The sequence below is a fragment of the Triticum aestivum genome, chromosome 3B (assembly GCF_018294505.1).
Source record: "Triticum aestivum cultivar Chinese Spring chromosome 3B, IWGSC CS RefSeq v2.1, whole genome shotgun sequence".
In the NCBI taxonomy this organism is placed as follows: Eukaryota; Viridiplantae; Streptophyta; class Magnoliopsida; order Poales; family Poaceae; genus Triticum; species Triticum aestivum.
In genome coordinates this window covers 1,046,066-1,058,436 of record NC_057801.1, presented here as the reverse complement: position 1 = coordinate 1,058,436, position 12,371 = coordinate 1,046,066, and the positions used below count along the sequence as shown (strand labels likewise).

General features: G+C 44.6%; 1 pseudogene; it reads left to right on the top strand.

The window, feature by feature from the left end:
• Positions 1-1,461: 1,461 nt before the first annotated feature.
• The window catches only part of LOC123072933 (homeobox protein HOX1A-like), a 12,038-nt pseudogene continuing 1,128 nt past the window's right edge, over positions 1,462-12,371 (top strand).

The following is a 12,371-nucleotide window of genomic DNA, read 5'->3' as shown; positions in this document are numbered from 1 at the left end:
ACCTACTACCTACCTCGACCGGGGCAGGTAGGGTTGGAACGCAGCTCAAATCATGTCTTTAAATTTCAGTTTCCCCCCAAATCGCTCACGACACTCCTCTCTCCGTCCCGATCGATATACCATTGCCGGCGCCGGGAGCTCTCTCGGTACCCAGTCCGCGGTGAGTATATATCCCCGTCCGACTCCCTTCTCCACACTGCTGTCTCGTACTTCTGCCGCGGACAAATCCAAACAGCGATGGATCTGGCGCTGCTGTTCCATCGGCCGTTTCGGGTTTTAGTTGAGGCTTCGTGATCTGTAGCGCTGGTTGATTGGTTCGTTGGATCAGTTCGGCTTCGTTGTTTTGATTGCTTCCCAGGCTTGGTGATTCTGTCGTAGCGCTGGTTGATTGATTGGTTTGTAGGTTGAATTCGGCCTAGAATAAAGAGGGAGGCTTGGTGATTTCTAGATCAGGTTGATTGCTTGATTGCACAGCCCCAGCTGAAAATACTAGTAATTGCTTTGCTTGCCTTAGGCCCTGGTTAAGGCTTTTAACTAGAGTAGAATTTCCGTGAATAGCTTCAGGAATTCATGGCGCAAGTTCCAGAAATCCACAGGGGAGCGAAAGATTGTATGCATGGTACATTAGTTACTGATAGCGTTGGCCAGGTTGTTAGTGTAATCTTGATTGATGTACGTAGGTCCAGATTAGAGTCCAGGTATACTTCTTGTCCATGAAGGAGTGGTCAACAAATTGCGTTACCATATGTCCGTGTTGGTTTGGCTAGGAAGTCTATCCTCCGTCACAAATTACCCGCGTCTTAGATTTGTCCAAATACAGATGTATCTAACACTGAAACGTGTCTAGATACACCCATATCTAGACGAATCTAAGACGAGTAATTTAGGATTGAGAGGGAGTAGAGTACTACTAGATCTAGGTCGGTTCAGGTGAGTCGTCCTGTTTATATATGATCTGCTCCTGGCAGCTGTCTATACAATACATACAAGCGCATGGGGCTCCAGATTTGTATCCTAGAAAATACAAAGGAAATAAGGGCACCACAAGGCCCCTTGGCTACTAAGGTTTTGAGCGCATGTTCATTTTAATGCACATTCATTGCAACAATGCGCATTATAGATGTGTGTGAATCGCTCTTAGGCTTCATACCGTGCTAAAGATAACTTAGTAAGAAGCACTGCTTGTGTTGGTAATGGAGATGGATGTACTCCACTGGCTTTAAAACCATATATTTTCAAGATGCAAAGTTAGCTATCAATGTTTGATAAATGATAAGTTATACTGTACATATGTGATCAGTTCTTACCGCCACTAATTCTGATTATACTTTGTCTACTTGCTCCAGGTTCTGGTTCATCTGACTACATAGAGATCCCTATTCTGTTGCGGGCAAGAAGACAATTCTCTGAAGCCGTCTTCTTCTTTTTAACTAGAATCAAATAATTTTTTGCCGCCATCGGATGGATAAAAACAATATTTCTGGCTCTGCTGAGGACATTAGTGAGACTCCGAATTTTGCCAACTGGAGCCTTCACCCTGAGACCCTTGAGAAGCATCACGGTTTTCCTTTTCCATACACATCGCTATCGGGGGAAAGAAAAAATTTCAAGAGGGCGGCTAACAGGGGAAGGAAAGGCTCCCGAGTATTGTTGAATACAACTTATCCTTTGAGGTCATCCGAGAATACTAGTAGGGTTCTTAGTTCTAGATCAGTTGCAGATAAGTCACCTATTGAAGCTGCGCTAACTCCAACTGAAAGAGCTGCGAAGAAGCCACTTTGCGACGATGTGCACACTCTAGTAAAACCATCTGGTAAACGAACAAAGAGGGATAGGCCAACAAAGACTGGTCCCAATGACGGGTTATCAAAAATTCGTAATCGAATTAGAAACATTTCGAGTCGGATGAACTATCAGAAACATTTTCTTGAAGTATATGCCAGCGAAGGCTGGAAAAAACAAAGGTTCGTCCCCACTTTGTTCACGTATTTGATTTCGTTTGCTGGCATCTTCTCCTTAATTCACCATTCCATTTGTAGCCAATATTTCATTCAATATTACTCCTTCCATTCCCTTCCTTAAGATGTTTTAGTTAGAAAAAAAATATCCGGATTGAAAGGTGCATTTATCTTTTTGCACCCAAGCTGCTGATTTTAGCCCCACTTGTTAATTACACATCCACGGGTGCTTATCCCATCGTGTGCATGCATGTTATTTGCTTAGTCTGAATTGCTAGCGACAGGAAACAAATATGAATCCGGACACCATGCATCCATCATACAATAAAATGGATTTGAGGATAACAATATTCACTTTTGGTTGAAATATTGCATTCTTCTTACTGTCTTGGACTCTTAGGAGTATTTGGTGCTATATATTGCTTCTTGAAACACTTACATTTATTTTATCCGGCGCAGAAGTACAAAAAGGTAATATTTGTAGTTACAAATTAAAATGTTCTTGAGTTGGGTTTTAGACTAAAACACTGCCTTTTTTTGGTCTTTCCTAGTTTAATGTGCATTTAATAATCAACCATGAGTGTGCGTGGTTAGACGTAGAAAAGTGGTAGGCATAGCATCTGTCCATTTCGTTTGAGAAATACAGTCATGAGTCATGACGTCTACGTTCATGTAGCTCTCCATTAGTTCATGTAGCTCTCCATTAATTATTCTATGAATTTCTTCGGCCCCTCTTGATAGTTCTTTGCGAAAAGAAAGAACGGAAAGGGTTTTTCGTGTTCAAAACAATTGCCAGAATGGTATACTTTCAGACTCTTTATCATTTTATCTCTATTGATGTCTCTATGTCTTCAGATGTTATATTTCATTCATGCATTTTAAAATTTCTAAATGCACTAGTTATAATGAATGATTTAGAGTTCAACAAAAAAAACAGCACTAGCCCCTGTGTCATTTAAATTATGAAACAACCCAGGCACACAGCTTGCGGAGCTCAAGCCGCACAGCCAACAGCGCGCTACTAGCCACTTGGTTGAGACCCAGTACCAGTTTAAATTGATGTTCTTATTTGACTGGTTATTTCATCAGAGGTGCTTTCTTTTCTTTTGGTTCGCATTCATGGTCCACAACCACTGAAAAAAATAGCGCGCTACAGAAAATAACGTGGCCGCTGAAAATATGCTATTAGCGAGGCATTATACATTGATTTATTTAGCGAGACAATTCTCTATATGCTATAGTATGCTATTAGCGGCGTTATAGCGCGATATTTTTTTAGTGTCCACAACACAGCTTCTTGGCTGTCTTAGTTGTGAATTTCTTTCAGTGTGAGCTGCAATGTAGAAATGTTATTTACCCATACTCAAACATGCAGTTTGGAAAAGATAAGGCCTGAGAAGGAGCTTGAACGAGCCAAGGCAGAGATCATGCGGTGCAAATTAAGAATACGAGAAGCTTTCCAGAAGCTTGATAATCTTCTAACTGTGGGGAAGCTTGAAAACTCTTTGTTTGATTCTGAAAGACTGATATCTTGTGACCATGTATGTATACACATTTTTCTTTTCCCGTGTTGTGCTCTTTTGTGCTAAACATTTTAATCGATGACCATGCTTCCCATCTTGCAGATTGTTTGTGCCACTTGTAGATTGCAAGGCCCTACATCAAATAATGGCATCATTCTCTGTGACGGCTGCGACAGAGGGTTCCACCAGAATTGTTTAAATCCTCCTTTACTCACTGAAGATAGTAATATTTATTTTCCCTATTCCTTTTTGTATGCAAGGTTCTGTAATTTATGGTGTTAATTAATTCATGTTATCATTCCCTTTGTAGTCCTTGAGGCAGGAGAACGATGGCTTTGCCCTGCATGTGATTGCAAGATAAAGTGTATAGAATTAATAAATGATCTCCAGCGGACAAAACTTTCCATTAATGACTCTTGGGAGGTACCATTTTCACTGTTAAAAATACTTCACTGATTCAAGGAAAATAAATTTGAACTACATTGCACCATGATAATAAATTTTCACTGTTAAAAATACTTCACTGATTCCTGAGGCAGCTGCCATGGCACACGGGCCTATGCAAAATGATGTACCTGATCTTCCATTGGACGATTCAGAAGACGATGACTTTGACCCAATATATCCGAAGAACATGTGGCTGGTCACGTGGAAGGACCATCAGAAGAGGATATTTCAGACTCTGATGACTCAAATTTCATCACGTCTCCTGACAATTCAGAGCATGTGAAGAAGAAAGAGAACGTTGATGACCTTGAACTACCTTCTGACAACTCAGAGGATGATGACTATGATGCAGCAGATCCGGATTCAGATAAAGATATCGAAGAGAAGCAAGATGAGTCAGACTTCATATCGGACTCTGCTGATCTCTGTGATGATATTGCTAAGTCATGTGGTGAGGATGAAGTTTCGTCTTGTCCTAAAGTTGGAGATCATACTACCAAGGATCTTGCGATCGACCAAGCTGTGATTTTACCATCAAGGAGACGGCAGGTTCAACGGTTGGACTACAAAACACTTTATGATGTAAGCTCACCTTGCACGCATATACATTAATTTTGCTGATGTTTCTAGCGTTGCAAACACCTTTGGTATATATATATTTTTAGTACCAGTTAGGGATTAATTTGTTCAGAAAATATAGATTAAACCAATAGTTCCACGGAAGATAGAAAAATTATATTTATGGGGGTGATTAACATGATTATAATGTGATAACCATAACATAACATGCATTTATATACCCTGATAATTTATTGCAATACATGCGTAGCTGATCCAGTATTTCTTGATTTTTTGTTACTACTTTAAGTCGGTGTGGAACACAAAAAAGCTTTTTAAGTGATGCTAAACTATTACTCAAATACCATTATTGTGTAGAATTTACTAACTCATACTAGGTTATAAACCTGACATGTTACATCTTCATGCTGAAACAAAAAGGATGCTTATGGGGAAGCGCCATCTGATTCAAGCGATGGTGGAGAGTGGTCCGGGCAGAGCACACTCAAAGATAATGAAGAAGGAAATGAACTGGATTCATTTGCACGCAAAAGCTCCAGGGGAACACGACTTGTGCATTCTGATGGTTTTCATGGTAGCAACAGTAATGCTAAGATAGGGAAGTTTGGTCCAATAATTAATGAGGTAAAGTGATATATTCTCATCTCTTCACAATAGGTTGTTTTACATTTATCAAAACCAGTGAGCCAAGCTTAGCCCATTTGTATTGCCATCTGAAGTTTGATTCATCCACAAGCACTCATTTTATTTATTGCAGAGGCGAGGTGAGCAATTTGAAACAGATCAGTATCCTAGCCGTGATGCTATGAATGAGGGTACACCATCTGGAATTCTGAGTGAAGGTATCACACAAGATGGTCCACTGAAACACATCATTGGTGTTGGGCCTAGGACAAATGCCAGCCCTCCAAATTGCAGTAAAAGATATACCATACATTATGTTAGGCGCCGGAAAGGGGAGTCCTCCAGAGAGAATAATGGAAAGAATAGCTCCGCAAGTAGTGCTGGAAGGCCAAAGGGTGGTGATGCAGAGTATTTTACTCCTGTGGGGGAAGTTAAGTTCGATATATTGGACCCCAGCAAATAATCCGTATACTCCTCATTGGAAATTGTGCAAGTATCGCGGCAACAGCGCACTGTTATGGTTGAGAATGGAAGACATTGGACGTTTCATTGTGCCTTTCGTCACTGTTGTTGTCTCCTTTAATATGTTGTAGAATCATGCTCATGTGCTGTCATTGATTGTGTACATTGTTGTTTCTGTTGTTGTTTAATTACCTACATAAGTGACTAGGTTGTTTATCGTTGCTATGAATTTTTCGACAATGTGTCAGTTTATCTCCTTGTTACTTGTTGTAATCTTTCCTTTTTGTGGGAAATATATGTTGTACTGTTTGTAAGGAGTATATTTTGGTTTTGACTTCTTTTTCATCACTTCTTCGTCCCTTATCTGCATCAGTTTTCACTTGGAATGGAAGCTATGTTTTGCTTAGGCGCTGTACTGGATTACCCAATCCATGATATGCTCAGTTTTGTCCTGTTTGCTCAACACAGTAGGACAACACAAGTTCTAAGCATCTTGATGAGATGAAATGATCGTAAAAAAGTTCCGCTCCATTACACAATGGAAATGGGTCTACCCCGTTATTGACAGGTTCATTTCCTCATCAGCCATGCGTGTAGAAACGGGTGAATTTGAAGTTGTCGCGGCCACTCAGTTTAAATGCCTTTGCATGTAGTCTCGGGGAATATCTTTGAGCTTCAGGTAAACGATGCCTTGTTCAGCCAGTGACCCTTCTTGAAATCTTGACTGGTGATGCTTTCTTTCTGCCAGTGCCAGTGACCTATTTCCTCTTTGTCAAATGACGGGGCCGGTGGTGAGTCCTACTCCACAAACTGCACACTACATGGAATTCCGTGGCTGCGAGGAGTGTTTCCCTCGGGTTGTGATCACTCAGGTGAAGTTTAGCTTGGTCCATCAAGAGCCTGGTGGATCTTTCCATCATGTCCATCGAGGAACTAGTCGGCCAAGTAAAAGTCATCGAGGAACACGACGAAGACGCTCGCGAGAGCACAGACGGCAACTGATGTGCACAGAGGAGTAGTGGAACGTGCACTTGAACATCACGGATGCGACGGTTCTTCCAGCAGGTGGGGCTCCTCCACAGGGAGGCATGGTCTCAGTAGGCGGCATGGGCATGCCTGTAATGGCGGCCGAGGAAACAAAAACGCTGGGAACAGTTCCGGCGGGTGGCGGTACAACCCACGACGACATGTGTCACTACTATTTCCATATGAAGATGAGGGGGGCATATCTTGTGCAAGCCATGCAGACCGACAGGTGATGATGCACTTGCACTCATCATGATCATGTGCTAGCCGACAAATTTCAGTCTTGCTGGGCAAAGTGAGTGTAACATTCAGTCGGGCGGTAGCTCAGATGGACTGGGCAAATGGTGTCAAGCATTCAGTCAGGCCGGGCATACCGAATGGAGATCGATTCGGTCAGATGATCCCCAACTAATACGACGACGGCACACCTTCTCTCCTCATGGCGGTGTGCGAAATGACTGAAGTGTCGGATGCTGATAATACCAACTAGCGCAGTCAGCCGGATGCACCAGCGCATCTTTGATGCTCGGAGTTCAATGAAGAACACCATGAACTCGCACATGTGTACTACATTGTGTGGCTGAATTCGAGCATCGTCAACCTGTTCCAGCTCTATGAGAACGACTGTCCTATCTCCACCCGCTCGGTCGTCATGTCCATTTGGGACAGGCAGCGGTGCCTTCTCGGCAAGGTGTCGTTCTTAGCAAACTGCCTCTACCAGTACGCCTACAGATCATGCAACCCACATGTTTATCTGTGATACGCGGACTTGGTCACCGGCACTTTGGCGCACAAAAGTTATAGCTAGATGGACTGGTGCATGGCCTTCCGTGGATTAGCCGCATGAGCCAGCTCCACGTGCTTGCCTCGTGGGAAAGCAATGTCGAGCGCCCATAGGTGACATTATACCGAGCTAGTGAGCAAGAAGCTCAAACTGATGCATATGGATCTCTGCGGTCTAATTACTCTGGTGACTCCAGGGGGAAGAGATACATCCTACTCATGGTGGATGACCTTAGTTGGTTCATGTGGTTCACGCTATTTAGCTCAAACGACAATGCCGAGTCGGCTATCTTGCACATCAAGGCAGCACCGGAAACGTAAAGCGGATGCACATTGCAGATACTGTGCACTGACCACTATCTGGTTTTTCTTTGTCAAGAATCAATTCCAGAATTTTCGGCAGATTGGACAGCTTTTGCATGATATGAGCAAGGTCGTCGGCATATGGAGGCCTGCGTAAGTGCCTTCGGATTTTTCCCAGAACTCGTCCTCGAGGTCATCCCAGACGCCAATCGAATACTCGGGAAGGATGTTAAGCCAACGAAGAGCTGAGCCTTCAGCTTCAATGGTAAATATTTGATGGCCTGGAGGTCATCTCCACCTGCTATATGCACAGCCATGAGGGGGTCCTCTGATGCAGACTGTGGAGTCTATTGTTCCGTCGTACTGCTTGATGTTTTTTGGTTCAAACCCATCGGGGAACTTGTGCTGCATAACCTCATCTGATAGGCATTGAGGGTACTCAGCTCCATGGATTCTTGCAGTTGCATGGCGGACATCTGACATGGACACGGTGCAGTCATGAGTGTAATTGCATATATACATCGATGTGGTTTGCCAACTAAGCCAAGCGTCTCGCCTGTGCAACAAGTGGCCGATGCCTGGATTTGTAAATTGACCGATGTGGGATTTTGGGCCTTAAGAACCTTTTCTCCTTAGGGTCATACCTCCCATTGGTGGATTGACTCCACTCCTTCGCCTGGGAACCTCAGTAGCATTTTGGTCTGTTTGCCGATCTCGGCCCCGGGGAGGGCAGTCGAGGGTTTTGACCCAGTCGTGCCTCAAAAGCGCGCTATCCTCGGCCTCCGCGTCAACTTGTCTAGCAAGTTTCTGTAGGGTAAGATCATGCAATGCCAGTTTGATGAAGCTTATCCTTGAGCGCGTGTTCGGTCTTGAGGAGCTCAGTCCATCTATTGTTTATCTCGTCTTCCTCTTCTTTAAGATGCCGAGACTTGTTTGTCATGCTCTTGGCCATACTGTCCAACCGCTTTGTTCATGGTTTTGAGCCGAGGTTCCTCTAGGGGTCCCTTCAAATCATCGTATTTGTCAGGGCCAAGGCTTCGCACTTCCACGCCCTTCGGGTTGTAGTCACTGTCATTGGTATTGTCATTGTCCCTATTGGTCCCCTCGTTGTCGTTCATGTACCCTGGCACCGCCGTCATCGGCATCACCATTGGTTGCCTCTACTTTCACGGCGTCACACTTCCTGGTGTTGACATTGCTTGCCTTGCTATTTCCAGTGCCCCCATTACAGAGGTCCTTGCATCGGCGGTTCGGGTTTCCTCGTGCTTTGTTCTTGGTGGTGTCTACCATGAAGACATCGTAGGTGGAGGTTGCTACCCACTTGTTGGTTTGATTGATGCTCGATGGTGGGGCAGTGTCTGAAGGTTTGTAGACATATTCATCCATGTAGGTTGCCTCCTAGAAGGCGCTGGCTAACACGTCGGATAAGTCCTCGATGGTAGCGACTAGGTGGGTGGTGGATGAGCTAAAAATTCCAGCTTCTTTTTGTTTTTCCTAGATCAGGTCATACACTGAGTTTCGACCATCTGAGATTGCGAGACTCTGAATTCTACATCCCATCTAGAAGGGCATATTCGCTTTCTCCCACGACGTGGTCTCAAGATATTCATTGGTCAAGCTAGATGCCCGGTCCGTAGCGGTAGTGCTCAGCACTAGGCTCAAGGCCGGATCCGAGGTATGGTCTATGTCGTAGGCCTAAGCTGGGATCAAATCTGAGATCTGGAAAGTAGTGTTGGTGCGGTCTTTGGTCTATTCTGACACCCATCCCGAGAACATAATCTCACCGCGGAAATCCGCATCGTATTCCAGGTTCCCAAGTCTGATCATCTGTCCTAGTGAATGTCTTCAATCTAGCCGAGGTGGCCATTCGAAGCCGCATCAAGCGTGATGTAGCCGAAGACAATGAGTTGCCCGGGCAGAAAGGCCATACCGCAACCGACACCATCATCGAACTGGAGGTGAGCTATCAAACCCTTGGACTATGCAAACAGACCTATATGGGCCACTAGTGGTGTAGTCAAATCCGGGTGATCAAGGGTAGGGGATCCCGAGCTAGTAACACAACCCAAGGTCCACATTCAGGCCCTGTTGAAGAGGTAAAACCCTACATCGTGCTTTGATTGTATTGATGAATGTCGTACACAGTACAGGCCATCTACCACGAGATCTTATATGAATGAGTTGGCCAGTATGGTCTACACCCCTCAGCTTATATAGACGAAGGGGTTACCTAGGGTACACAATTACATCAGAAGATAAACATGCCGAAGATTGCATTCATGCCTTGGAGTATAAGTCAAGTCTTCAAAAGATTCCATCATGATTCTCATAGGGGGCTCGACGAACGTGCACACGGTCTGGTCATTTTGGCGGTCCTTAGCCCGGCCCTTGTCTATTGGAGCTGGCATGGTTCGCCCTCCCTAATCCAGGACACCATCACCGATGATGTTGGGGACGTGCAGTTTAGTGGCGGCTTACTACAAAAGTTTTGAAAGTCTTGGAGGGCTGCTGCAGCTGGAGGAAGAGATGAGGGCTCGAGTGGAGATCTCCATCAGGTGGTGCTCGACAATGGCGTTGGAGAATTTGGCGCCATTCAGACAAATCCAGCACAATGAGCTTCTACGGCGGCGCATCCTGGCTTGGCCACTGAAGAAGGCGATTTTGGCGCACGGTCCTAGACGGCGGCGAGTTTGATCTCAGATTTAGATCTGTCATACAACATGGGAAAATTGTCTTAGGTGTTCTTTAGGGTGTCTTCGCATTTGGTTAGGGCGGCGTGGCGGACTCGCTTTACCTATTTAAAAATAATGTTTTTCCGGCCCTATCCCCATTCCGTTGGTGTGCTCATCAATGTCGGAGGAGTGTGGTTTTGCAGCTTCGACGGGTCTTTTGGGATCCTTAGGTTTCTGCTGCATTCATCTGAATTCGGCTGGCTTTCATGGTCTTCAGAGTTTCCACTGGCCCTTAATAGTATTCGCTTCTCCGGGACGACAATTTGCTTTGCAAAGTCTGGTCTGTATTGATGACTTCCCGGGCGTTGCTTCTATGAGCTCCTAGATTTCAAAATGTTTGTTGCATCAAGGCGGAGGCCCAGAGACAGCACCGAGATTTGCTCACGGCGCAGCGCTGATAGAAGAAGACTTCGACACCCCTGAGCTTTGGTTATACTTTTTATTTTATGTATGGGTGTGTGTTTGTAAGGTCCTGTGATACTTAATATATGACCTAAGGCATTTTCGCCCCAAAAAATATAAATATGTGAATATATGACCTAAGGCATTTCGGACAGAACATGTCATCTGGTAGGGCTTATCACAAGGCAGTGCCTCTCCAGAAGTACTCCCTCCGTTCGGAATTACTTGTCGCAAAAATAGATGTATCTAGACGTATTTTAGTTTTAGATACATCCATTTCCGAGACAAGTAATTCCGAACGGAGGGAGTACGAAGGTGGAAAATATGGGAAAGAACTTGAATATAGCCAACGCAGGCTAGCTGGCAGGATCCTATGTGTGCCCACCTTGCAGGTAGGTACCGACGCCCTTAGAAAAATCATTTTCATGTGAAGCATTGATCCAACATACTTTATTTGCTTCTGTTAGCTTGTCAAACAATAGAATTGGGGGAACCGGCTGAGCCCTCTAGGGGTGGCCTATCTCATATATATAATGAAGGGGTACAACGTTACATCATACGTACATATACGTATACAACTACAGAAGCTATACAATCTAACACCCTCCCTCAATTTTAGCCACTTCCTAAAGACTCTAGAAGAGTAAGATTGCGCCGACAAGTCTCAAACTGTGGAAGAGGTAATGGCTTGGTGAAGATGTCTGCAAGTTGATCCTTGGAAGAAATGAACTTGATCTGTAGTTGCTTCTGAGATACCCGTTCCTGTACAAAATGATAGTACACTTCGTTGTGTTTCATTCGGGCATGGAATACCGGATTAGCAGATAGGTATGTAGCACCGATGTTATCACACCAAAGAACAGGAGACTGTGATTAGATATTCCCAACTCCTGAAGCAAAGACTGTATCCAAATAATTTCTGCAGTTGCATTAGCCACAGCCTTATACTCAGCTTCAGTACTGCTACGCGAAACAGTAGCCTGTTTCCGAGCACTCCAGGCGATCAAGGTAGAACCAAAAAATACAGCAGAGCCTCCCGTGGATCGCCTGTCATCCGGACTGCCAACCCAATCCACATCAGAATACGCCGAAATGACCCTAGAGGGGTTCGGTCGAATGTGCAAACCATAGGACAACTTGAAGCGAATGTAGCGCAAGATGCACTTCACCGCAGACCAATGAGTGTCACGAGGTGCTTGGAGATACTGACATACTCTGTTGACAACAAAGGATATATCTGGACATGTGATCGTCAAGTACTGAAACCCACCAACAATGCTCCTGTACTGTGTCGCATCAGCAGAAGGCAGGAGATCACCATCGACAGCAGTGATCCTGTCAGTAGCAGACATAGGTGTAGTAGTCGGTTTGCACTTAAGCATCCCATCCCGCTACAACAAATCCAAAGAGTACTTCTTTGCGTCATAACAATACCATTGGAAACAGAAGCAACTTCCACACCAAGGAAGTAGTGAAGCTGCCCAAGATCTTTGACCGCAAAGTCAGCACCAAGAGACCGAACAAGAGCAGCA